The following is a 20111-nucleotide window of genomic DNA, read 5'->3' on the forward strand; positions in this document are numbered from 1 at the left end:
CATTCCTGGCACGGGCCGCGGTCGTCCCAGCGTCCGCCTCCTCATCCTCCTCCACGGCTGTAGCCCCGGTTGCCGCGCTCGGGGCGTCGACCGTAGCGTCCCTTGCGTAGGGCTCGGATCTCTTGGCAGTCACTGGTGTTGTGGGTGTTCAGGTTGTGGAAGGTGCAGAACGGTCGGCTGTTCTTGGATGACTCGGGCTGATCTCCGCCCCGTTTGTGTCGGGCTCCGCAGCTAACACTATTGCTTCCTTGCGCTTCATGTCCTTGGCCTTGGCTTTCTTCTCCTCTATGCCTGCGACTGGCAGCTCAAGGAGGGAAAGGCGCCCCTCCTCAGCTCTTGCGTACTTGGTCGCCAGGTTGAACAGCTCCTGAGACGTGTAGAGCTCCTCGTGGATGGCTAGCTCTTCCTTCATCTTGACATCACAGACGCCGTCGGAGAACGCGGAGAAGATGGCCTCATCCATGACCTTGGGGATCTTGAGGCGGGTGTTGTTGAAGCGCTGGATGTACTTCTGGAGGGTCTCCCCTGGTTGTTGCTTGATGCGGTGTAGGTTGGTCTTGGCTGGCGGGCGGTCGCGAGTGCCCTAGAAGTTGGCGACGAAGCAGTCGTGCATCTCATCCCAGGAGGAGATCGAGCCGAGCTGCAAGTTCAGGAGCCAGGTGCGGGCCCCATCCTTGAGAGCCATGGGAAACCAGTTCGCCATGACTTTCTCGTTGCCGTTGGCTGCTTCGATGCTCATCTTGTAGAGCTGCAGGAACTCTGCGGGGTCGGCGGTGCCATCGTAGCGAGGAGGCAGATCTAGCTTGAATTTTCCTGGCCAGGCGACGCTGCGGAGCTCGGGGGTGAAGGCGCGGCAGCCAGCCGTGGTTATTGGGGCCCGCCTCGGAGGTGGAGCTTGGTCTTGCCGAGGTCCGCGTGGCGCCGCCGCAAGCGGCGCACAATCTTGACAAGGTGGCGCGGGAAGCGCGGGTGCAGCTTCTCGTGGCCGTGGGATTTCTTGGCAGCTTCTCTCTTCGCGCACGGGCACCGGTCATGGCGGATCGCATTGCGGGGCCGCGCGCCTTGGTGCCAAGGCACCGTCTTTGGGTTGGGGTGGTGGAGGCACACCTCGGGCCTCGTCGCCCGTGGCTGGCTGAGGGTGAGGCCGAGAGAGGGACGACGCCAGGGAGACCCCTGCGGCGCGGACGAGCTCGGCGACGCGTTCGAGCCACTCCTCGTAGAGGTCGCCGACTGGGCGGTAGCGCAGGAGCTCGTTTGCGGCGAGGAGTGCGGCCCGCACCTCCATGGGAGCGTGGTGTGCGTGAGACAAAGAACCGGCTGAGGCTAGCGATGGAGTGGCGGTGCGGCTGTCCTGCCGCACCGAAGGATGCAGCAAAGACGCTTTCTACTCGTTCCCCACCGGGCCGGTGGCAGCTTTGGCAGCGGGGGACGGAGAACAACGTGGTAGCCCGCCGATGGGAGCTGTCTGAGCAACGCGGGTGGTGAGAGCAGCCCGACGCTCAGCTCGAGCGTGGCGAGCGTCCGCCAGAGAGACGATGGAGCGACGGAGCGACGAACTGACGGAAGGAAAGCTACGGCGCACCCCTACCTGGCGCGCCAAATGTCGGATGTGGGGTTCCGGCAAACCCTTAAGGTTCGAACACTGGGGTGCGTGCGAAGTCTTTCCCTCCTACCGATCTACGCCCTAGCTCGCCAAGATCTCGCGGACGTACTCGACGAACTCGCAACACAGAAAGACACAGGATTTATACTGGTCTGGGCCACCATTGTGGTGTAACACCCTACTCCAGTGTGGTGGTGGATTGCCTCTCGGGCTGATGATGAACAATACAAGGGGAAGAACAGCCTCCTGAGGTTGAGGTGTTCTTGTGCGTGGCTAACTTTTATGGGTGAGAGAGTGATCTAAGATGCCGTCTCCTCGCCCCCTTTCTATGGTGGTGGCTAGCCCTACTTATAGAGGCCCTGGTCCTCTTCCCAAATATTGAGCGGGAAGGGAGCCAACAATGGTGGGCTAATTCAAAGGGGGACAGCTAGTACAAGCTATCCCGACAAAAGGTGGTTTGCGCATGCGAAAGGCTCTGGTGGTGACGCCGTCTTGGGCTCCATGATGACCACCGTCTTGCCGTCATTCTGGTCTTGTTTTAGTTGCACCAAAATGGCAACCTTTGCCTGATGCCTCGGTACTCCTCGCCTGCGCTAGTTTCCTTAGCACTAAAGAGGAAACAAGGACGATGCGCGTGCTGGCGCCCGCCTGGTGTCGATCGTCATGGCTCACATCACGAGAGCCTCATGAGGTTAGCCTCGCCTTGATATCTCCGCTCCTCGTGAGCCTGCCTGACTAGGCCGCTCCAGAGGAGGTCTCGTGTCGTCCTCCTCGCAAGGGTCTTGGATGCCTTGTTGATGAAGATGGTCCGTACGGCCTACTGGCTTAGCCACGCAGCGGGCCGCAGGCAGGCAAGTGTGGGGACCCCCGTTCCCAGGATGCCGACAGTTGGGGATGCTTGTGAGAGGGGTTAATCATAAGTGGGAGGCTTGTCCAAGTAATGACAACACCGAAGCACCTGTCCACCCACATATCAAATTATCAAAGTAACGAACATGAATCATATGAGCATGATAAAAACTAACCTGACAATAATTCCCATGTGTCCTCGGGAGCGGTTTGCTTTATATAAGAGTTTGCCCAGGCTTATCCTTTGCTACAAAAAGGATTGGGCCACCATGCTGCACCGTAGTTACATTTTTTACTTGTTACCCATTACGAAATATTTTATCACACAACTATCTGTCACCGATAATTTCAGTGCTTGTAGAGAATACCTTGCTGAAAACTGCTTGCCATTTCCTTCTGCTCCTCATTGAGCTCGACACTCTTACTTATCGAAAGAACTACGATAGATTCCCTATACTTGTGGGTCATCAGATACTCGGAACGACAAATCCTAATCTCAATCTATGCCAACTCCACAAACACCTTCGGAGATACCTATAGAGCATCTTTATAATCACCCAGTTACGTTGTGACGTTTGATAGCACACAAGGTATTCCTCCGGTATCCGGGAGTTGCATCATCTCATAGTCGAAGGAATATGTATTTGACATTAAGAAAGCAATAGCAATAAACTGAACAATCAATATGTTAAGCTAACGAATGGGTCTTGTCCATCACATCATTCTCCTAATGATGTAATCCCATTATCAAATGACAACTCATGTCTATGGTTAGGAAACCTTTACCGGCGTTGATCAACGAGCTAGTCTAGTAGAGGCTCACTAGGGACACGGTATTTGTTTATGTATCCACATATGTATTTAAGTTTTCGGTCAATACAATTATAGCATGAATCATAAACCTTTATCATGATTTAGGAAATATAATAATAACCATTTTACTATTGCCTCTAGGGAATATTTCCATCAGTCTCCCACTTGCATTAGAGTGAATAATCTAGTTCACATCGCCATGTGATTAACACCCATAGTTCACATCACCATGTGACCAACACCCAATGAGTTTACTAGAGTCAATAATCTAGTTCACATCGCCATGTGATTAACACCCAAAGAGTACTAAGGTGTGATCATGTTTTCACTACTAGGGAAAAGCCTAGCAGCAGCGCGGGTTTTGGGCCTATTAGCAGCGCATGGGCCGGCGCTACAGCTAACGTATAGCAGCAGCGCGGGTGCCACCCGCGCTACTACTACGTCCGTTAGTAGTAGCGTGGGTAAAAACCCACGCTACTACTAACCCGCGGATTTTTTTTTTGAATTTTTTGCGCGAATTTTCAAATTTCTGAATTATTTTAACCTCTAATCTCTAATCACCCTCATTGCTGCTCAATTTATTCTCTAATCACCCCTCATCATTCCAAATCATCTAACTTCCCGGACGGTCACCCATCCTCTCACTACTCCAGCCTGAGCACGCTTAACTTCCGGGTTCTATTCTCCCTCGATTCCAAGTCTGCACTTGTTGTTTTTCTGACAATAGTAAGATGCCAATCCTATTAACCCTCGGGAGTTTAGCTTGAGCATGAAGTCACACATTTTGCTGTTTGAGTTTAAAACTATTGTTCTAAAAAACAATAATTATTTAGTAACACTAATATTTCTTGAATAAGGAGTTTGACCACATTTTGACCAAAGTTTGACCACAGTTTGACCAGATTTGACCAAAATTCCAAAAAACTGAAATAATTATTTAGTAACACTAATATTCTTGAATAATTATTTAGTAACACTAATACTTCTTGAATAAGTAGTTTGACCACAGTTTGACCAGATTTGACCAAAATTAAAAAAACTGAAATTTGAGCATAAATTTTTTCCTTTTAGAATTTGAGGATTCTAAAATTTTCAAACAGGCCGTAGGCGGTCTCCATCGTATGCGGATTTTCGTGCTGAACATTTTGATATATTATACGTTTTTTTCTGACATCGTATGCAAAAGTTATAGCCGTTTTACATTTTCCCTACACTTTTTGCAAAACATGTCCAAATTTAAGTTTTTAAATTTTCCTAACTAGTACATGTAGTAACATAACTACATCTCGAAGGATTTTAATTTTTGAAACATTTTGATATATTATACGTTTTTTTCTAACATCGTAAGCAAAAGTTATAGCCGTTTTACATTTTCCCTACACTTTTTGCAAAACATGTCCAAATTTAAGTTTTTAAATTTTCCTAACTAGTAGATGTAGTAACATAACTACATCTCAAAGGATTTTAATTTTTGAAGTTTTTATCATTTTCTTTTGCTTTTTACAAAACTGAAAAGGCGATCCACAAGGGGGGTAGAGTTTCAAAATGGGACCTTTAGTAGTAGCGAGGGATTTTACTCCTCGCTACTACTATGGCATGTCCCGGAGGGGCACGGTTGAGACCTCTTAGTAGTAGCAAGGGGTAAAAACTTAGTAGTAGCGCGGGTTTATAACCCTCACTACTACTATGGCATGGCCCAGGGGCACGGTAGAGACCGCTTAGTAGTAGCGAGGGGTAAAAACCATCGCTACTGCTATCAACTTAGTAGTAGAGAGTGTTAAAAACCCACGCTACTACTATGGCATGTCCCGGGGGGCACGGTAGATACCGCTTAGTAGTAGCGAGGGTAAAAAACCAGCGCTACTGCTATCAACTTAGTAGTAGCGAGGGTTAAAAACCCGCGCTACTGCTACTTAGCAGCAGCGCCTAATTTCAAAGCGCGCTGCTGGTAAGATTCTGTGTATAGGCTTTTCCCTAGTAGTGTTTGCTTGTGAGAGAAGTTTAGTCAATGGGTCTGTCACATTCACATCCGTATGTATTTTGCAAATTTCTATGTCTACAATGCTCTACATGGAGCTACTCTAGCTAATTGCTCCCACTTTCAATATGTATCCAGATTGAGACTTAGAGTCATCTGGATCGGTGTCAAAGCTTGCATCGACATAACCATTTACGATGAACTCTTTATCACCTCCATCACTGAGAAACATTTCCTTAGTCCTAAGGATAATTTTGACCGATGTCTAGTGATTTACTCCTGGATCACCATTGTACCCCCTAGCGAAACTCATGGCAAGGTACATAATAGGTCTCGTACATAGCATGTCATGCTTTATATAACTTATGGCTCATGCATAGGGAATGACTTTCATTCTTTCTCTATCTTCTACCGTGGTCGGGTTTTGAGTCTTACTAAACTTCACACCGTACAATACAGGCTAGAACTCCTTCTTTAACTGATCCATTTTAAACTCCTTCAAAATCTTGTCAAGGTATGTAGTCATTGAAAATCTTATCAAGCGTCTTGATCTATCCCTATAGATCTTGATGCCTAAGATGTAAGAAGCTTCACTGTGGTCTTTCATTGAAAAATTCTTATTCAAGTATCCTTTTATGCTATCCAGAAATTCTATATTATTTCCAATTAGTAATATGTCATGCACATATAATACCAAAAATGCAATAGAGCTCCCACTCACTTTCTTGTAAATACATGCTTCACCATAAGTCTGTATAAAACCATATGCTTTGATCACCTCATCAAAGCATATATTCCAACTCTGAGATGCTTGCACCAGTCCATAGATGGATCGCTGGAGTTTGCACACTCTGTTAGCACCTTTAGGATCGACAAAACCTTCTGGTTGCATCATATATAACTCTTCTATAAGAAACCTGTTAAGGAATGCAGTTTTGACGTCCATTTGCCAGATCTCATAATTATAAAATGCGGAAATTGCTAACATGATTCAGACTAACTTAAGTATCACTACAGGTGAGAAGGTCTCATCGTAGTCAACCCCTTTAACTTGTTGAAAACCTTTCGCGACAAGTCGAGCTTTGTACATGGTGACATTACCATCAACATTTGTCTTCTTCTTGAAGATCCATTTATTCTCAATGGCTTACTGATCAACGGGCAAGTCCACCAAAGTCCACACTTTGTTCTCATACATGGAACCTTTCTCAGGTTTCATGGCCTCAAGCCATTTACCGGAATCTGGGCTCATCATAGCTTCTTCATAGTTCGTAGGTTCGCCTTGGTCTAATAACATGACTTCCAGAACAGGATTACCGTACCACTAGTGCAGATCGTGCTCTGGTCAACCTACAAGGTTCAGTAGTAACTTGATCTGAAGTTTTAAGATCATTATCATTTGCTTCCTCTCTAGTTGGTGTAGGCATCATGGGAACGTTTTTTGTGATGTGCTACTTTCCAAGAAGGTACAATTACCTCATCAAGTTCTACTTTCCTCCCACTCACTTCTTTCGAGAGAAACTCCTTCTATAGAAAGGTTCCATTCTTGGCAACAAAGATCTTGCCTTTGGATCTGTGGTAGAAGGTGTACCCAATTATTTCCTTAGGGTATCCTATGAAGACGCACTTCTCCGATTTGTGTTCGAGCTTATCAGGCTGAAGCCTTTTGACAAAAGTGTCGCAACCCCAAACATTAAGAAACGATAGCTTAGGTTTCTTGCCAAACCATAGTTCATACGGTGTCATCTCAATGGATTTAGATGGTGCCCTATTTAACGTGAATGCGGTTGTCTCTAATCCATAACCCCAAAATGATATTGGTAAATCGGTAAGAGATGATACATCTCCATTGTATCTACTTTGCATAATGCTTTTCCTCTTGTTTTGAACTCTAATTTGCATGATTTGAATGAAACTAACCCGTACTGACGCTGTTTGAAGTAGAAATACCATGGTGTTGTTTTTGTACAGAAATAAAAGTTCTCAGATTGGAACTTAACTTTGTGAGGATTTTTATTCAATAAAAGAGAACTTCTAGAGCCAGGAACCACCAGAGGGGGGCACCTGGGTGGGCACAACCCACCAGGGCGCCCCCACCAAGAAGACGCTGAAACTGACGCTATAAAATCACATATTTCCAGAAAAAATAAGGAAGGAAGAATTACCATGTTTTACGAAATGGAGACGCCGCCACCTCCTGTTCTTCATCGGGAGGCCAGATCTGGAGTCCGTTTGGGGCTCCGGAGAGGGGGATCTTCGATCTTCGTCATCACCAACCCTTCTCCATTGCCAATTCCATGATGCTCCCCACTGGGAGTGAGTAATTCCTTCATAGGCTCGCTGGTCGGTGAAGAGTTGGATGAGATTCATCATGTAATCGAGTTAGTTTTGTTAGGGCTTGATCCCTTGTATCCATTATGTTTTGAGATTGATGTTTCTATGACTTTGACATGCTTAATGCTTGTCACTTTGGGCCCGGGTACCATGATTTCGGATCTAAATCGTTTATGTTATCACCATTTTATCTATGTTCCTCGGAGTCGCCTACTACGTGTTATGATCCGGCAACCTCGGAGTGACAATATCAGGACACTTCCCGGTGATGATTGTAGTTTGAGGAGTTCATGTATTCACCGTGTGTTAATGCTTTGTTCTGGTTCTCTATTGAAGGGAGGCCTTAATATCCCTTAGTTTCCAATAGGACCCCGTTGTCACGGGAGGGTAGGACAAAAGATGCCATGCAAGTTCTTTCCATAAGCACGTATGAGTATTTACCGAATACATGCCTACATTATATTTATGAACTGGAGCTAGTGTCGTATCGCCCTAGGTTGTAACTATCACATGATGAATACCATCCAGCAAATCGCTGATCCAATGCCTATGATTTTCGTACATATTGACCTTGCTAAGTTACTACTGCTGCTATTACTATTGTCACTGCTACAAAACTATAACTATAACTGTTACCGTTACTGTTACTGCTACCACTACTATCAAAGCTATCATATACTATGCTATCGATCACTTTGCTGCAGATAATTAATCTCTAGGTGTGATTTAATTAACAACTCAATTGGTAACACTTGCAAATATTCTTTGGTTCCCCTTGTGTCGAATCTATAAATTTTGGTTGAATACTCTACCCTCGAAAACTGTTGCAATCCCCTATACTTGTGGGTTATTGATACGTCTCCAATGTATCTACTTTTCCAAACACTTTTGCCCTTGTTTTGGACTCTAACTTGCATGATTTGAATGGAACTAACCTGGACTAACGTTGTTTTTAGCAGAATTGCCATGGTGTTATATTTGTGTAGAAATAAAAGTTCTTGGAATGACCTAAAAATCAACGGAGATTATTTTTGGAATATATAAAAAACACTGGCAAAAGAATCAAGGCTAGGGGGCCCACACCCTGTCCATGAGGGTGGGGGCGCGCCTACCCCCCTCGGCGCGCCCCTGCCTCGTGGGCCCCCTGGTGCTCCACCGACCTCAACTCCAACTCCATATATTCATGTTTGGGGAGAAAAAAATCAGAGAGAAGGATTCATCGCGTTTTACGATACAGAGCCGCCACCAATCCCTAATCTCTCTCGGGAGGGCTGATCTGGAGTCCGTTCGGGGCTCCGGAGAGGGGAATCCGTCGCCATTGTCATCATCAACCTTCCTCCATCACCAATTCCATGATGCTCACCGCCGTGCGTGGGTAATTCCATCGTAGCCTTGCTGGACGGTGATGTGTTGGATGAGATTTATCATCTAATCGAGTTAGTTTTGTTAGGGTTTGATCCCTAGTATCCATTATGTTCTGAGATTGGTGTTGCTATGACTTTTCTATGCTTAATGCTTGTCACTAGGGCTCGAGTGCCATGATTTCAGATCTGAACCTATTATGTTTTCATGAATATATGTGAGTTCTTGATCCTATCTTGCAAGTCTATAGTCACCTATTATGCGTTATGATCCGTTAACCCTGAAGTGACAATAATCGAGATACTTACCGGTGATGACCGTAGTTTGAGGAGTTCATGTATTCACTATGTGTGAATGCTTTGGTCCGGTACTCTATTAAAAGGAGGCCTTAATATCCCTTAGTTTCCAATAGGACCCCGCTGCCACGGGAGGGTAGGACAAAAGATGTCATGCAAGTTCTTTTCCATAAGCACGTATGACTATATTCGGAATACATGCCTACATTACATTGATGAACTGGAGCTAGTTCTATGTCACCCTATGTTATAACTGTTACATGAGGAATCGCATCCGACATAATTATCCATCACTGATATGAGCTTTTCCCATATTGTTCTTCGCTTATTTACTTTTCCGTTGCTACTGTTACAATCACTATAAAACCAAAACTATTACGTTTGCTATTGTTACCGCTACTATCATACTACTTTGCTACTAAATACTTTGCTGCAGATATTAAGTTTCCAAGTGTGGTTGAATTGACAACTCAGCTGCTAATACTTGAGAATATTCTTTGGCTCCCCTTGTGTCGAATCAATAAATTGGGGTTGAATACTATACCCTCAAAAACTGTTGCGACCCCCTATGATACGTCTTCAACGTATTTATAATTTTTTATTGTTCCTTGCCATTATATTATCAACCTTGGATGTTTTATATGCATTTATATGCTATTTTATATGATTTTTGGGACTAACCTATTAACCCAGAGCCCAGTGCCAGTTTCTGTTTTTCCCTTGTTTCAGTGTTTCTCAGAAAAGGAATATCAAACGGAGTCCAAACGGAATGAAACCTTCGGAAAAGTTATTTTTGGAAAGAAAGCAATATAGGAGACTTGGAGTGCAGGTCAGGGGATCAACGAGGAGAGCACGAGGCAGGGGGGGGGGCGCCATCCACCCTCATGGGCCCCTCGTGGCTCGCCTGATGTATTTCTTCCGCCTATATATATCCATATACCCTAAAACTATCGAAGACGAGAATAGATCGGGAGTTCCGCCGCCAGAAGCCTTCGTAGCCATCGAAGGCCAATCTAGACCCGTTCCGGCACCCTACCGGAGGGGGAATCCCTCTCCGGTGGCCATCTTCATCATCCCGGTGCTCTCCATGACGAGTAGTTCTCCCTCGGGGCTGAGGGTATGTACCAGTAGCTATGTGTTTGATCTCTCTCTCTCTCTCGTGTTCTTGAGGTGATACGATCTTGATGTATTACGAGCTTTGCTATTATAGTTGGATCTTATGATGTTTCTCCCCCTCTACTCTCTTGTAATGGATTGAGTTTTCCCTTTGAAGTTATCTTATCGGATTGAATCTTTAAGGATTTGAGAACACTTGATGTATGTATTGCGTGGGATATCCGTGGTGACAATGGGTTATTCTATTGATTCACTTGATGTATGTTTTGATGATCAACTTGCAGGTTCCATCCATGAACCTATGTGTCAGCGTTCTAGGAACGGGGGTCCCTAGACTTGCCTACCTGCGGCCCGCGGCGTGGCGGAGCCAGCAGGCCATACAATCCATCTTCACCAACAAGGCACCCAAGACCCTCGCGAGGCGGATGACGCAAGACCTCCTCCCGAGCGGCCTAGTCAGGTAGGCTCGCGAGGGGCGGAGATATCAAGGCGAGGCGAACCTGACGAGGCTCTCGTGACGTGAGCCATGACGATCGACACCAGGCGGGCGCCAGCGCGCGCAGCGTCCTTGTTTCCTCTTTGGTGCAAAGGGGGCAAGAGCATCCGTGGAGTACCGAGGCCTCACGCAAAGGTTGCCATTTCGATGCAACAAGACCAAGACCATGGACTGCAAGGCAGAGGTCATCATGGAGCCCAAGATGGCGTCACCACCAGAGCTTTGTGCAGGCGAAGACCGCTTTTGTCAGGATAGCTTGTACTAGCTGTCCCCCTTCAAATTAGCCCGCCATTGTTGGCTCCCTTCCCGCTCGATATTTGGGAAGTGGACCAGGGCCTCTATAAATAGGACTAGTCACCACCATATTAGGGGGCTGATCAGACCCGGAGAGATCTCATCGGACCGAGAGAGCTGATCAGACCCAGAGATACACACAAGTTCCTACGCGCAAGAACACCTCAACCTCAGGAGGTTGTTCTTCCCCTTGCATTGTTCATCATCAGCCCAAGAGGCAATCCACCACCACCACACTAGAGTAGGGTATTACACCACAACGATGGCCCGAACCAGTATAAACCCTGTGTCTTTCTGTGTTGCGAGTTCGTCGAGTTCGTCCGCAAGATCTTAGAGAGCTAGAGCGTAGATCGGTAGGAGGGAAAGACTTCGCGCGCACCCCAGTGTTCGAACCTTAAGGGTTAGCCGGAGCCCCACGTCCGACATTTGGCGTGCCAGGTAGGGGTGCGCCGAAACTTCTTCTCTGCCAATCAGCTCTCCGACGTTCACTGGCAACGATGTCTGGTGACCCAAGGGCCGGATCTGACAGCTGGGCAGCCCGGCCGGCCCGGACAGCGCCGCCTGCCCATGAAGGTCTCGACCCCGCACCCCAAGCGGCGCGGGTGCCACCAAGCTACGTCGGGCGTGGACAGCGCGGCCAGGCATCATCCACCCTCACCCTGCGGCAAGCACGGGTCACGGCGAGAGCAGCGAGTCATGCCGCAGCAACAACGCCGCACTCACGGCGGGAGCAAGCGAACATGCGGGCGGCACTCACAGTGGCAAGGGAGTTGCGGCGATGCATGCTGATGGAGAGCGACCGGGCATGCTGCTTGAGCGTGTTGCTGAGCTGCTGGACGTAGCGGCGTTGGGAGCGCCACCCTTCTGCTTTCAACTCCCCTCCGAGGCCACTGCAGGGTTGCGCGGCGAGCCTCACCACATCTGCGCGCCATCGACTATGCCCGGGGGCTTCGTCAACATCAGCACGGCTGGCGGCGTAGGGGGCTCCAACCCCCCCCCCCCATGCCGCCCTCGACAAGCACGAGCGCAAGCGTCACCTCCCATGGTCTCGGCCGGATGCCATATTATCATCCCCAGGACGCCATCATGGGCGGAGCAACATGGAGCGTTGGGCACCACGGCGAGGTGTTCGAGGTGACGGCCCCGGAGGCCTACGTGCCCCGCATGATGGACCAAGGGTATGCACCAGAGGACGACATCGGCTCATTCGTTGGAGAAGATTGGGGAGAAGGGGCGCTAGGAGTCAAAGCCTTCCAAGAGCCAGCGGAGAACCACAATGATCACGCTGGCGACATCAACTATAGGGTACCGCTAACCTCTCAGGAACAGGCTTATGTTAACCATGGGCTACAGATGAATCAGGTTGCAGCATCGATCAGCGACCCTGGCATGGCGGCACCCGTTTCAACAAGGGAGACACGCTGGGGGCCGCCGGGAGGGAGCCAGGAGCAAGGCCCCTCCCCAAGGCACGCGAAAACAGGGGACACCCGGAGGTAGGCCCTCTGCTGGGGTGGCTTCAACAACCCTTCCCCCGGCAGAGGACCCGTGGTCGCCGAGGGAACCGCTGGTGTCCTCTTTCCCCCTTTGTGTCGTCCCGATCTCCGGTCGGCTCAAAGGAGGTCAAGAGTGGCGCAAGGCGAGGCCTTCATCTGGCGATATGCAGCAAGGCCGGTACCTGTGAAGAAGGCCCGGTGCCTGTGAAGCTCGCCGCCCGTGACACTCTCACGTAATAATGAGTTGGGGCTGTACATGCCCCAGAGTCTCAGGAGCGCCGGCCTCAGGCCCTGGGGCTCCCTCCCACGCCTAGTGGACAACACTTAGCTCCGCACTGGTGAGAAGACTTGAAGACCCGAAGACTAGACTAGGTGCCGAACGCGGCCTTTTGCTTTGGATCTCTCTTTCTATGGCTTTGCTTTCTGATTCTGGACATAAGTTGAAGCTGAATTTTTATCGATGTGCGCGGGGGTGCTTTTTCTCGTTCGAGCCATTTCTTGCCTTCTGGATCTTGTTTGGTTTGGTACTCACGTCCATCGCCTTTCCCTCGCAAAGCTCCTCGCGAGCCGGACCGCGCAAAGCACGTGCTAGCACTACGCCTGGTGCTCACCCCTTGCGGGGCCCCCTCAAACGGGGCGATAAGCTCCACAGGATTCTCAGGAGCCCGTTGCCTCGCGATCCAGCCCTAAGTTGGCGCTGACTAAGGTAAACCACGTAGGGAAACTCACCCCAAGCTTCATGAGCTCATGAGGACACATACCCACATCGCATAGGAAAGTAAAAACTGCAATTTGCTTACACGAGGGGCTCCCCCTCTCAAAATGCTCTTACAAGTTTTCCAAGGGCCACGCCTGAGTTCTGCATGCAGAATAAAACAACAGGAGAATGTAGGATCTGCCAGAGACATCGCTTGCTGCATCGTCCATTGACGCGTCACTCGCATCATCATCATCTCCATCGGAATCGTCGCCGCCATCGGTGACGCCCCCATCGCCGTCGTTGACCATGTCACCTTCGTCTATGACGACCACCACCCCATCGTTCTCCAGGTGAAGGCCCTGACCAACGCGTCGACATGGTCCTCTACCCAATGCGCCAGGTCGCCCCGGACGACCGTGGGTACAGGGGCAATGGCGGCATCAAAGTCGAAGTTGGGGTCGGCGTTCAGAAGGTGGCTGAAGACACGAGAGAAGGCGCGCTGGAGCAGGCCACGAACCCTCTCCTCCACAAGCTGCCGAGCTCTGGTAGATTGAGCCTCTAGGCACGTCACCACCTCGGTGAAGAAGGTCAGGTGGCTGGCATAGTCACTTGAGTGAGGGGTCGGGGTGTTCTCGTCGCAGATGTAACCCAGGGCGGTGTTGGCCTTGTTCCGAAGGTCTTGAAGCATAAGAGCGTGCTCGCGCTCCAGCGTTCGGCGTTGAAGCACTTCCTCCCTGTTTTGCCATGCGAAGGCCTTGGCATCATCAACTCGTTTCTAGAGGGAAGACAGCTCGGCGCGGGCGGAGGCCAAGTCCGCCTGCGCCGTGACCAAGGCGGTAGCTGTGGCCTCCGCACGCCTCTTAGCCTCGTCCAACCTAGGCCTGAGGGCGGTGGCCCTACCCGCACCCTCCTGACCAGCGAGCTTCAGCTTCAAGTAGTACCTGCCCTCCAGATCTGCGCGAACCTCGGTCACCCGGCAATTGATCTCCTCCTCGAATCTGGCCTCACGGGCCCCGACGGCATCTTCAGCTTGAGCGACTTGACGCTCCCTCGTCTCTAGTCGCTCGAGCTCGAGGCTGCACTCCACGGCCTCCAGCCCCAGCGTCTCCTCGCGCTGCCGGACCTCCTCTTCCTCCGCAGGCGTCCCCCTCATCAATGCAAGGGCGGCCTCACGCGCCTCGACCTGCTGCTCAAGGGACGCGCTTTAGGCCCTGAGCTCCCATGCGCGCTCCTCCGCAGCCTCACGGCGGCGATCGGCCTCGTGAGCTTCTTCCAAAGCTCGCGAGCGGGCCTCATTGGCAATCTTGAGGGATGCCTCGGCCTTCGTGTTCCCGAGGTCGCGATGATAACGACCAAGGTTGATGGCCATTCGCAGCTTGCGCCGCTCCTCCACCAACCGAAGACCTTTAGCCTCAAGACGCGAGTCGACACTAGCAAGCTCCTCACCAAGGTGGTTCATTGTGCCCATCGCCTCCTGGAAGAGCTCATGGCGAACCACGCTGCGCCGGCGCTCGAGCTCGAACGCTCGGCCCACCTCGTCCTCCACCTCGGGGGCTGCGGGTGGAGCATCAAGTGGCGCACCACCCCCCGGTTGGGGGCGGGGGGCTGGCACGGCCCCAGGCGCCAGCTGACCCTCGCAAGGGGCCCGAACCGAACGAGGCCTGCTGCTTGAAGGAGACTCCAGGATCAAGGCCAGCCATCTGCCAACCGTGACCAAGGGAGGAGCCATTGTCATGCCTGCTGCGCTCCGAGGAAGGCCGCGAAGAAAGGACGGCGAAGGTGCAAGCTCAGGGCGCCTTAATGATGGACCAACTCCCCTGGCTGACCCCACACCCCGGGCAGCGTCTGAGCCTGTAGCGCTGGAGCTTGGCGGGCGCGATGGGACGAGAGGGAGCTGCTTCTCTGGAGATTTCGCGGCCTTAGCAGAAGGGGACCTGAGGGGGCAATCGTCAGGAAAGGAGGGGGGCACATAGAAGATCACCAAGATAAGGTACTTACTCGTCGATAGCGATGTACTTCTGTCGCTTGAACGGCCCGAAGATGTTGCTGCCGCTAGGGGATCCCTTCCTCTTGCGGAGCTCCTCGAAGTCCACACAAAGGCGACCGAAGCGCTGGACGTGACGGCTGGAGCGCGGCGGAGCCGAAGAAGAACCAAGAGGGATGGCTTCAGGGGAGCTCGGCTGCAGCGAACAGCCCGGCTCTTTCTCTCTGTGACCTCCCGAGGCTCCTGGAGCCTCGGCCTGGGGAGCTGCATGCCGCATCTCATCAGCGACCGACACCTCAGGAGGGGTGTCGCAAGATCCCGAGGATGACGCCCCCGGATCACCGCTCGGCATATGCTCCTCAACATCTGAGCAGCCGGCCACCATCGCCGCTCACTCCCCTGCACCGTCACCTGGGGCGAGCTCGGCACCGGCGGCGAAGACGGGGACCACGATGATGGGATTCTTGCGGGGCCCCACCAAGCAAATTGGGCGCAACCCCCACTCATCAAAGGAAGGCATGTTCGTGGCAAAGGTGACCTTGTTCTCGCAGCGGTACAACATGCAGCTTTTGTTGGGCATCTCATCCGACAGAGGGACACCATATAGGACCGTGAGCACTGTTTGCCGTGCAGCGAGAGGGAGCCCGTCCTCCTGAACCCTCATGTTGTCCTGTCTGCTGAGCAAGTCCCACATCGGCGAGAATGGCGCTGAAGCGGAGCAACTCGACACCTGACGAATTCCCTCACCACCATGGGCGCAGTCACGCCAAGGTCCTTCAACCAACTCAGCCTAGCCCAGACGGGGGCAAGGCAGGGGCTCGTGAGCTTCTGATGACCCCAGCCGGAGTTTGGAATAGCAGGCCCCACCCGAGCTTGGAGCAGAGGGTTGAGCACACCGGCATCAACAAACACCCATCGCATGCAGAACTCGCTCGCGGATGAAGGGAGCTCGAAGTTGATCCCCATGCCTGCTATCACAGCCACGGCCTGGAAGCCCACACACCCTGAGCTCTATCGGGCACCGGCGAGATGCAGCGAGAAGAAGTGGCGGAAGAGTGCCACGGAGGAGGTGATGCCCACCATGGCCTCACACACGAAAGCAAAGACAGCAAGAAGGGTCACAGATTGAGGGTCGAGATGGAGCATGTGGATCTGATAGTGCTCGAGCACCGCGTTGAAGAAGGCGGAGAAGGGAGGAAGCAGGCCAGCCTAGAGGGCGTCAATGAAGATCGGAACCTCGGTGACTGCCCGAGCCATGCTGGAGCGAGACGCAGGCCAGGCCGACGTCTCTCCCCACTCATTGAAGCTGGAGGCGAGCATGGGGCGCACCTTGCCCATGGCCTCGTTGTTGAGAACCCGAGGCCGGCCGAGCGCTGGCTCGAAGGATGGAGGCGCAGTTGGCAAGGACAGAGGTTTCTTCCCCTTTTGAGCTTGCTTCGGCGCCATGGCGGTGAAGCGGGCGGAGCGTGGTCGGATTGAGGAGGCGGAGCAGGGTGTCGAGGAAGCAGGGAGATTGGAAGATTGGCAGAACCAGGTGCAGAGAGGGAAGAATAACTGTGCAAGAAGCAGGGCCGCATAGCCAGGCGGATTCAAGGGCAGCGTTGGGAAGCGGAGATGCCCACGTCCAATCAACCGCCACACGTTAACTGAGGCCGCAGGCTTTTGGGGCCCGCGGTGCTCCGAACTTGACCCTTGGCTTCGCCGCGAAGCCAAGCCCGCGCGCACCTTGGGCCTGGGGGCTACTGTCGGCATTCTGGGAATGGGGTTCCCCTGACTTGCCTGCCTGCGGCCCGCGCGTGGCGGAGCCAGTAGGCTGTACGACCCATCTTCACCAACAAGGCACCCAAGACCCTCGCGAGGCGGATGATGCAAGAGCTCCTCCCGAGCGACCTAGTCAGGTAGGCTCGCGAGGGGCAGAGATATCAAGGTGAGGCGAACCTCAAGAGGCTCTCGTGACGTGAGCCATGACAATCGACACCAGGCGGGTGCCAGCGCGCAACATCCTTGTTTCCTCTTTGGTGCAAAGGGGGCAAGCGCAGCCGCGGAGTACCGAGGCCTCAGGCAAAGGTTGCCATTTCGGTGCAACAAGACCAAGACCATGTGCTGCAAGGCGGAGGTCATCGTGGAGCCCAAGACGGCGTCACCACCAGAGCTTTGTGCAGGCGAAGACCGCTTTTGTCAGGATAGCCTGTACTAGCTGTCCCCCTTCAAATTAGCCCGCCATTGTTGGCTCCCTTCCCGCTCGATATTTGGGAAGAGGACCAGGGCCTCTATAAATAGGACTAGCCACTACCATAGTTGGGGGTTGATCAGACCCAGAGAGATCTCATCGGACCGAGAGAGCTGATCAGACCCAGAGATACACACAAGTTCCTACGCGCAAGACCACCTCAACCTTAGGAGGTTGTTCTTCCCCTTGTATTGTTCATCATCAGCCCAAGAGGCAATCCACCACCACCACACTGGAGTAGGGTATTACACCACAACGGTGGCCCGAACCAGTATAAACCCTCTGTCTTTCCGTGTTGCGAGTTCGTCGAGTTCATCCGCAAGATCTTAGCGAGCTAGAGCGTAGATCGGTAGGATGGAAAGGCTTCGCGCGCACCCCAGTGTTCGAACCTTAAAGGTTAGCCGGAGCCCCACGTCCGACACTATACATAGGGGTTGGCACACATTTTTGTCTTGACTCTCTGGTAGAAACTTTGGGGCACTCTTTGAAGCACCTTGTGTTGGTTTGAATAGATGAATATAAGATTGTGTGATGCATATCGTATAATCATACCCACAGATACTTGAGGTGACATTGGAGTATCTAGGTGACTTTAGGGTTTTGGTTGATTTGTGTCTTAAGGTGTTATTTTAGTATGAACTCTATGATAGATTGAACGGAAAGAATAGCTTCGTGTTATTTTACTACGGACTCTTGAATAGATAGATCAGAAAGGATAACTTTAAGGTGGTTTCGTACCCTACCATAATCTCTTCGTTTATTCTCCGCTATTAGTGACTTTGGAGTGACTCTTTGTTGCATGTTGAGGGATAGTTATGTGATCCAATTATGTTATTATTGTTGAGAGAACTTGCACTAGTGAAAGTATGAAACCTAGGCCTTGTTTCCTAGCATTGCAATACCATTTGTGCTCACTTTTATCATTAGTTACCTTGCTGTTTTTATATTTTCAGATTACAAAAACCTATATCTATTATCCATATACCATTTGTATCACCATCTCTTCGCCGAACTAGTGCACCTATACAATTTAACATTGTATTGGGTGTGTTGGGGACACAAGAGACTCTTTGTTATTTGGTTGCAAGGTTGCTTGAGAGAGACTGGGGGAGTCCTGGATTAGGTGGTCTCCGGACAGTCGGACTATATCCTTTGGCCAGACTGTTGGACTATGAAGATACGAGATTGAAGACTTTGTCCCGTGTCCGGATGGGACTCTACTTGCCGTGGAAGGCAAGTTAGGCAATACGGATATGTATATCTCCTCCTTTGTAACCGACCTTGTGTAACCTTAGCCCCCTCCGGTGTCTACATAAACTGGAGGGTTTTTGTCTGTAGGACAACATACAATCATACCATAGGCTGGCTTCTAGTGTTTAGCCTCTCTGATCTCGTGGTAGATCTACTCTTGTAATACTCATATCATCAAGAACAATCGAGCAGGACGTAGGGTTTTACCTCTATCAAGAGGGCCCGAACCTGGGAAAAACGTCGTGTCCCCTGCCTCCCATTACCATCCACCTTAGACGCACATTTCGGGACCCCCTACCCGAGATCCGCCAGTTTTGACACCGACATTGGTGCTTTCATTGAGAGTTCCACTGTGTCATCACCATAAGGCTCGATGGCTCCTTCGATCATCGCTGGCGATGCGGTCCAGGGTGAGGCTTTCCTCCCCAGACAGATCTTCATATTCGGCGGCTTTGCACTACAGGCCAATTCGTTTGGCCATTTGGAGCAGATTGAGAGCTACGCACCTGGCCATCAGGTCAGATTTGGAAACTTGAACTACACGGACGATATCTGCGGAGACTTGATCTTCAACGGATTTGAGCCCATGCCGGACGCGCCGCGCAGTCATGACGAGCAACACGTAACTCTGCCGTCGGACGGTGTTTGAGAGATCGCATTCGTAGCTACTCCGGCCTTTAATCCGGAGCAAGTCACGCCATCCAAGAGCGGAGGGATGGACCCCCCCCCCCCATGGAGGTCGCACTCTCAGCAGCGATAGAGCCGGATACTGACTTCACCCCTTATGAGAGCCATGTTGCCTAACCATTGGATTCATCCTCGGCCACGGACTCTGAGCCGCTCGTATCCGTGCCCGTCGAGTCCGACTGGGCGCCGATCATGGAGTTCACCTCCGCGGATATCTTTCAGCACTCACCTTTTGGAGATGTGCTAAAATTCATTAAGGTCTCTCTCCCTATCAGGAGAACCTTGGCCGAACTATGTCCGGACAGAATGGGATGCGAACGACGAAGAAATTCGCTGCCCACCCACCACCCACTTAGTAGCCACTATCGACGACTTAACCGACATGCTCGACTTCGGCTCCGAGGACTTCGACGGTATGGACGACGAAGTCGGAGACGGACAGGATCCACCGCCCTCGGGGCACTGGACCGCCACCTCATCATATGATATATATATATGGTGGACACCCCCAAAGAAGCCAACGGCAAGGAGAAAGTGGAGGATGACCCCTCCAAGAAGCAACCCAAGCGTTGACGTCAGCGGCGCCGCTCTAAGTCCCGCCATAGTAAGAGCAGTGATACCGGCA

The sequence above is a fragment of the Triticum dicoccoides genome, chromosome 6A (genome assembly GCF_002162155.2).
Source record: "Triticum dicoccoides isolate Atlit2015 ecotype Zavitan chromosome 6A, WEW_v2.0, whole genome shotgun sequence".
Classification (NCBI taxonomy): domain Eukaryota; kingdom Viridiplantae; phylum Streptophyta; class Magnoliopsida; order Poales; family Poaceae; genus Triticum; species Triticum dicoccoides.